The sequence below is a fragment of the Myotis brandtii genome, unplaced genomic scaffold (genome assembly GCF_000412655.1).
Source record: "Myotis brandtii unplaced genomic scaffold, ASM41265v1 scaffold55, whole genome shotgun sequence".
In the NCBI taxonomy this organism is placed as follows: Eukaryota; Metazoa; Chordata; class Mammalia; order Chiroptera; family Vespertilionidae; genus Myotis; species Myotis brandtii.
This window is the reverse complement of record NW_005370042.1, coordinates 1,736,237-1,744,214: the sequence shown is the minus strand read 5'-3', so window position 1 is coordinate 1,744,214 and position 7,978 is coordinate 1,736,237. Positions and strand designations below refer to the sequence as shown.

At 46.3% G+C, this 7,978-nt stretch overlaps 1 long non-coding RNA gene across 1 annotated transcript; it reads right to left on the bottom strand.

Moving 5' to 3' along the window:
- Positions 1–5,980: 5,980 nt before the first annotated feature.
- On the bottom strand, positions 5,981–7,308 carry LOC106728165. The gene is made up of 2 exons (XR_001364426.1): positions 6,417–7,308; positions 5,981–6,298 (listed from the first exon to the last, which is right to left on the bottom strand). It is a non-coding gene; the product is annotated as an uncharacterized LOC106728165 (long non-coding RNA).
- Positions 7,309–7,978: the final 670 nt, after the last annotated feature.

Genomic DNA, 7,978 nt, shown 5'->3' with positions numbered 1-7,978 from the left:
TCAGTTTCCTTTTTTTAAAAAAATATATTTTTATTGATTTCAAAGAGGAAGAGAGAGGGAGAGAAAGGGAGAAACATCAATGATGAGAGAGAATCATTGATTGTCTGCCTCCTGCACACCCCCCACTGGGGGTCGAGCCCACAACCCAGGCATGTGCTCTGACCAGGAATTGAACTGTGACCTCCTGATACAGAGGTCGACATTCAACCACGCTGGCCGGGCTTAAATAATCTTTCTAAGATAATCTTTTTAAATTCAAGCAAAGACAAAGGGGAATTGAAGCCACAAAGATTATGACATCTTTTTAAAAAGTTTCTCTAAGAAACCTGAAAGGCCCTGTTACAGTTTAAATAGTGAGCAAATTGTGTGTTTGTATGACACATGGTGTTAGTATGATACAGTCATTCCACCTTACCTGTGAGATCAGCCCCCAGTGGATGCCTGAAACCGTGGGTAGTACCGAATCCGATATACACTATGCTTTCCTCATACATGCATACCCACCATCATTCCTACGATAAAGCTTACTTTATAAAATAGGCAAGGTAGGGGATTTATGACAACAACTAGTAAGTAAATAGAACAAGTATAACAGTGTAAAAGCTACACGAATGTGGTCTCTCTCAAAATATCTTACTGTGCTTGTGATAATGTGAGATGATAAAAATGCCTAATCAAGTCAAGGACTTCCACCTTTTCACCTAAATGAAGCACTTGACGGCTTCTCGGTGGCATATCTGAATTCCCAGCATCACTGCTCTCATGCTCAGGGTCATTAAATGAAATCAGGGTGACTTGCACACAAGCACTGTGGTACCACGACGGTACCATGACGGTCCACCGGCTGAGAGGGACAGCTGGGGAGCACCGACCGCATGGAGACGGTGGAAAAGGGATGAGTCACACCCAGGCGGAACGGGCGGCACTGAGCAGGACGGAGCGAGATTTCATCACGCTACTCAGAATGGCCCACAATTTAAAACTTATGAACTGTTTATTTCTGGAATTTTCCATTGTATATTTTCTGACCAGGTTGACTGTGGGTAACTGAAACTGTGGAGAAAGTGGGGGGCTGCTGTATATGGTTTTCCTGAGGAATGAGGGTTGAGGCCAAACCATTGCATAACTAATCTGTATTAAATTTCTCCCCAACTACTTAAAATCCAAACACCAGTATTGCTATAATCACCACTTGTTAACTATTATCTTCATAGGCCAAATACAAATGGATAGAAATAATTTCATTTTTAGGCTGTTCCCCTTCCCTTATTTTTCATTTTAATATTTCTCCCTATAAAGTATTTTTAAAAAATACTTAAATAATTACTGAATATCTGTGGTATTCTTGGTGAACCTATAATTTGGGATAATGTCCTTGTGTACTCTGAAAAGATTTCATTCGGGTGACACCTACAGTTGGATTATGCAAATATTCTAATTATGCTAAGTAGAGTGGAAATGATTCTTGCTCAGAATGTTTTGTAATCACCTTGTTAACCAAGGTTCAGTCACTGTGATTGGGTTTTTCAGAGCATCCAGCTTGTTCTAAATTCAAAATGTGATTGGAATTATTGATCTTTTTCACTATTATAATTGATATACCCCCTCTCTCTCTCTCTCTCTCTCTCTCTCTCTCTCTCTCTCTCTCTTTTATGCAAACAAAAATACAGAAAATCAAGACAAACCAAGTCTCCGTAGCATATACATACACACACACACACACACACACGTGTCCCAAATGTGGCTCAGTGGTTGTGTTGACCCATAAACCAGGAAGTCACTGTTTGATTCCTGGTCGGGGCACATGCCAGGGTTTTGGGTTCGATCCCTAGTAGGGGGTGTGCAGGAGGCAGCCTATTAATGATTCTTTCTCATCATTGATGTTTCTATCTCTCTCTCCCTCTCCCTTCCTCTCTCTGAAATCACTAAAAACATATTTTTTTAAATGTATACACACTTAACAGCTGATAGCTCAATTGATGTTTCTTTTCAGAATTAACCCATTGGAATTAATAATTATTCAAAGTGTGTATACAGATATTTTATAGAATTTTATTTACAGTTCTCTCTTTTTCAGTATTTTACATATATTTGGGTCTCTAAGCAATTTTTTATTTAGATAAGCCATCATCATTCAATACTTACAGGCCCACCATGGGAGAATTAGTGAGCAGAAACATTCTATGCTATGCTAGCGGGTCCAACTATGTCCAGTACTAGAAATGACTGGCAGCAGACTTCCACAATAGGCTTGGGCTCCCCCCCTCACCCCCACCCCCTAAGAACTGCTAAACACGGGGAGGGAGGCCTCTAACACCAGACAGCGAGACCGGATTTATTTGTATTGAGGGACTTTCGTGGGCTTTGGCTGAAGTAGCAGATATCTATAATCCCTCCAAACACCAGGGCTTTAAGATGCCCCCTCAGTTCTGAATCCAGGTCACACAAATCTATGTCCAGCAATGAAACTACGTAACTTTTAAAAATGCACTAATACTAGGCCTGCTCAAGTGACAGCTAATTAGGCCGAGGTCAGGTCTGAGCAGGACTTACTGCCAAAATATGCAATTACAAATGGTGTGACTGGGGTGTGGGCACCAGGGATCGCGTTTCACTTCTGAATAAGCATTGGTGACCTGAGCTGGTTGGGCTCCCTCCAAGCCCCGGAAGGCCTGGCGCGGAGAGTGAGCCCTGCAAGAACCAGGGCCTGGCCTACACAGCGCGGCCCTGCCCAGCCCCGCGAAGCTCACAGCAAAGGGGAACCTTAGAGTTTTCACAAGATCGGGGGCCACTACTCACGTTTATTGGAAAGCAATAAATCAAGGGTTTGCTGAATTCTGAAGTGACTTATTGTATTTTCTTCCAATTCAGATTTATATTCCCACTTGCTTTTTTAAAAAATATATTTTTATTTATTTCAGAGAAGAAGGGAGAGGGAGAGAGAGAAAAGCATTAATGATGAGAGAGAACCATTGACCAGCTGCCTCCTGCTCGCTCCCTACTGGGGAGAGAGCTCCTAACCCGGGCATGTTCCCTTGACCGGAATTGAACCCGGGACCCTTCAGTCGACAGACTGATGCTCTATCCACTGAGCCAAACCAGCTTGCTTCCCACTTGCTTTTAAGTTAGATACTAGGCAGTTATGATTTTCCATTCCAGATCCCAAGTTCTATAAATCATCTCAGAAACTATTAGGTCAACCAAAATGCAAAAGTACAATGCAATGGAAAGATATTCCATTTTAAAAAATAAAACTAAGAAAGATATTCAATTTGAAGAAAAATTTTAAAAAAAAACAACACCTATATAAATATGGAAAGTGACAAAGTAACTTTCACATAGTAAGTGACATTCAAAGGGACCCTGGAAGGGACATTCTTGCCTGTTTCTAGAACTGTCCTACTCTAGGACAGCGGAGACGACAGAGCTGGGACCCATGTCGCTTTGAGGGGTTTGTTGCAAGACTGGTTTGGGCCTGGGCCTCTGGGGGGTGGGGGGGAAGGGGGTTTCCCTATCACACCTCCGTCTTTCTGGACCGACGGGCATTTTTACTACTTTGTGTGATGCACTGATAGTCTAACTGCAGACAAGATAGCAGCTTCCTCCTTGCGACCAATTCCAGAAAGCTGGTCATGACAGGTCGCCTTCCTCCCCTGGAGCCAGGCAGGGTTCCTGCGGGCAGACGAGGGCTTTAGATGGAGCTTCACCGCTGTGTTTCCTCTCTCCAGGCAGATGTCGATGACGTGAGCGAAGGGCCACAGCGGACATCCCGGCTGGCTGGGGAGCTGGAGAGCCCCTGTTCGGACCTGTGCGCTGCCGGAGGTGATTCTAACGCAAGTTGTAACCCAGAAACCTGGGGACAGCCAGGCGCCAGCTTATCGCCAGGTCCTGGCGATGAACCAGTTGGAAAGCACGGTGCAGATGGGTGTGACATGCCTGTGGCTTCACGGTCTCTCACCCAGGGCTGCTTCCAGCAGACCTCCCGTCTGAGGAGGGTGCACTCAGTGGCTCTGTGCATTTGGCGCAGTTTTGAAGATCACTTTGTATCCGTTTAGTACACCAGCTGGCTCCTGCTAGAGAGATGGCCTGTCCAATCCGCTAACCAAAACCTCGCGTTTCCAGCTCCAGATGAGTGCAGTAGGACTAGTTGCTCCCTCCCCGCCCCCAATTATCTGTGGTAGTGTCTTGGAAAATTCACTTACATCATAGAGATAAAATGTATCTGATATTTTCAGACATTTATTAATACTTGGGAATTTTCAGAATGTGCTGAACTAGAACAGAAAAAATGTTAATGTTTGTGAAATGAAGAAAAATCAAAAGAAACGCATTCCGCCGCTGGTAGCAGCTCGGGTCACACAGCCTGGGAGATGACACCACGTGATCGCTGGGAGGTCCCACTGCAGGTCGCCATGACTGGAAGGACTGTCTGTCCTGCCGGTGAGCCGAGCGGCCACGTGTGACGGATCCGTGTGGGGAGGGAAAGGCCGCCTCCAGCCTTCGCACTGGATGCCACGAGAGCGCCCTCGTAACGCCTCACGTGAAGTTTAGGCTTTGGAGCTGCCGGGTGGGTGAGAATGAATTCACCATTCTCCATCCGACACCATCCAGTCTAAGATGCTCGGAGTGGGAGAAAGCACTGCTCAGGCCTGTCCCTGCAAACTGGCAGCCGTGACCACCTTCCCCGCCTGAGCCTACCTGAGCAAAGCACTGCACTGTGAATCCTGAGGCTGCGATAGGTGACAAGAGTGGGACGTGTGGCACAAATACTTCCATCCCACCTTCGGAGACAGACCCGCGCCAAGGCCACGGTCGCTCTCTGGTAACACCCAGTGTTTAGACAACCTGGAAGACAGAGGCGCTTTACTGGAACCTCACACTGGTTTCTCGTTATTAACAGGGAGTCACATAATTGAGAAATTATTGCTGTCAAAGGAGGAATTCAGGAGTATAAGAGGCAGGAGCGTGTGGGGGAATGCAGGGGAGGTCAAACAAACCCTTACTCCACGCTGTTGAATTTCTCCCTTTGCGTTTGCTCAGTGCAGATGTGAGCAGGTGAATGAGACGTGAGCTGTGGCATCTGCGGTGGGTGGACAGAAGGTAGGATCCCCTCCCGGCTCAGTGAGGGCAGCACACAGAACACCCCACACTGTCTTTGAAGCCCTGTGCCCGCCTCTGAGGGACCGTAGGGCCCCCCACCCACTCCAGAGGACCAGAGATCGGAGCAGCCACGTCTTAAGTTGGATTTAGGCAGGTTGTGAAGTTCTGAGGAGTTCATTCAGGCAAAAGGAAACTGTGAGCCCGACCATCAGGGTAAAAAGCTCGGAAGCCAGCAAGCCTGTGGTTTTGTAGATTTGATCGGAAAATTCATTAATTCCTGTGGCTAAACATCAATAAAGAAAAATGATCAAATGTGCTAGAAATCTGGGGGAAAGAATGATAAGTCATGGCCTCTTGCACGGGAGGGAGGCTGAAAATGGGGAAGTGCCATCTGGACGAAAAGAATTTGGTTTCTTCCAGTGGAAAACTGAGTTGGGAGGTTTTCTGCTTTCACAGTGTTTTTAGGGCAAAGGTGCCCTTTAGCAATTCGTCCTGCTCCATTTCCAGGTGCCCCTTAGGTGTCGTGTTGTTGTGTTTTTAGACCCGAGACTTGAACTTGTCCACCTGAGGCATGAACAGGTCAGCCCATACTACATGCTTCTGCAAGGTGTTTCCATGAGCCAATGACAAATTTAATAATAACACATAAATCGGACAGTGGGAAGATCCATGTGAGGGCAATGGATTGATCTTACACTCGGAAGAGCCTTCTGCCTTCTGCCTTATTGCGAAACCAATCACATCTCACCGTAACTTTTGCAACGTCTCATTTCCCCTGTAGCTAGACCAGGTCATTTTAGGCAACTGCTCTGTTGTGTAAGATTCGAACTGCTTAAAGAAAAGAACAAAGTTCATAAAATAACCCCATTTCTACAAGTCCTTCCATGAGAAATCATTTTATTACCCCGAACGACTCAAAGCAAGTTTCCATCGATGGCTGGTGGCGACTGCCAAGTCCTTGTGGCTGCGGAGCTTGGCGGATTTCGAAGTGAACAGTCAGGGGTGCCTTCAGCTCGGTGGCCCTGCCCTTGTCTCCCCCGGGACAACCCTCCAGACGCAGATCTGGGCTCTAGCTACTTACTAGGGTTTTCTTTTGGAAATGATTCCAAGCGGGAATTTATTAGAGAAGATCCGTTTTCAAGCTGGATAGTAAGCATGTCTAGAGCGAGACAAGCCAGAACGAGTCAGGATCCAAAACCTGGTTATAAAATTGAAGGGAGGGACTCGGTTTCAATAACCTATGATCCACCCTCTCCATCCCATTGGAAGCCTCTTACCAGGCTGCCGGAATGGTGAGCAGACAGAAAAATACCTACCTAAGGCTGATGTTTTAAAAGTCCACAGGTTGGGTCAGATAGTGTTTGGAGTGCGTTTGTCCACTTTCCTGTCTTTTCTATATGCATCACATTGGAGTAGAACCAGGAAGTTCTGATCACTCAAGTGGAGCCAGCGGATGGAGCAGAGCCCTGTGCGCATTTCACGGCCTTGCTCTCAACACCCGGACCCAAGCGGGACCACTGGCAGCCCTGGGAGGGTGTTAGAAATGCAGATCTTGCACCTTCCTCTGGATGTACTGAATCAGGACCCACGTCTTAACGAGATCCCGGTGATAGGTTTGCATACTGAAATTTGAGAAGTACGGCTTTATAGTGATAGCTTTAATTTTTCTCCCCTTTTGGACTAATCCAGCCATGTACTGAGAGAGGATTTGCTGAATGATGAGCTGCAGGGATTTGCTGAATGGGCTGCTCTTTGTTTCTCTACCAGCTGCACGCCTGCTGTCCTTAGGGACTGATTACACCCCATAACCAACTGTGTGGAAGGCACATTTATCCACACAAGCTGTTCCTGGGAAGGTGTCTTTAAATAAAATCACACAATACACTCAAGCTATGTGTGCGACTGTGCGGTGTGAAGCTGACAAGCTAACATTTGTCAAAGAAAACCTACGGGAAATGTTCCGTTTTGCCACTAGGTGGAAATAGAGTAATTCTGAGTATATTTTTAGGGCCATGGGAAATCATTTACTGTAATTCTTACCATCTTAATTTCACAGGCAAGAAAACTCAGGTTCGGTGACATTAAGTAAAACGGCATCGGTCTTATAAATGGAAGCTTTCTAGAGAGACCGGGGAAGAGTTGCTGGTAATTCCTAATTTTCAACCACTTTCCTCCAGAAGAGAATGTGTTACTGTCCTGCAGCGGGAAGGAGGGGAGGGCGTGACACCCAGATGCCCCCATTCTGTGTGTAAGGACAGGCAAGACCACAGGCGGCCCTTGTGCCCTGTGCTGCAATGCAATTCATCTCAATCAGGTGAAAATGCTCCCCTTTCTCCAAAGAAGAAACACTCAAGCATCCATCAAGTCCTACAGGACTTTCACCAGATTTGTCTTCACATTTTTGGTTTTTATGCCTCACACGGGGCTCAAGGTAAGTGGCCTAGACCAGGACTCTAGTTAGCAGGTTAAGGAAGTGTTGCTGTTTTTCGGAGCTTGAAATCCATTGCCGTTCCTCTTAAGGAAGAAAGGGAGTCTGGGTTTGCAGGACGTTGGAAATGACCTGCCCCAGCCCCTGTCTGAGCACATACTACCGATGGGAGGCTTTGGAGAGCGGGCTGAGCGTGGGGCCCGCAGTAGCAGAGCCCTCGCCAGGCCCTTTGTCCCAGGGAGACACTCACAGATGTTGGCCTATATCTTTGTTTGTTGATGTGTTTTAACCACAAAAGGATTGTTTCCACTTATCACATCACAAAGTGTGTTTAAAAGTTAAGTTGCAGGTAATGCCTCTGGCTTAAAAACGATTTCTTAAGCACCTAAATATTTAGTATTATAGTGACGTTTCCCTTTTGATGTTTCTGGAACATGATTGATTATGAGC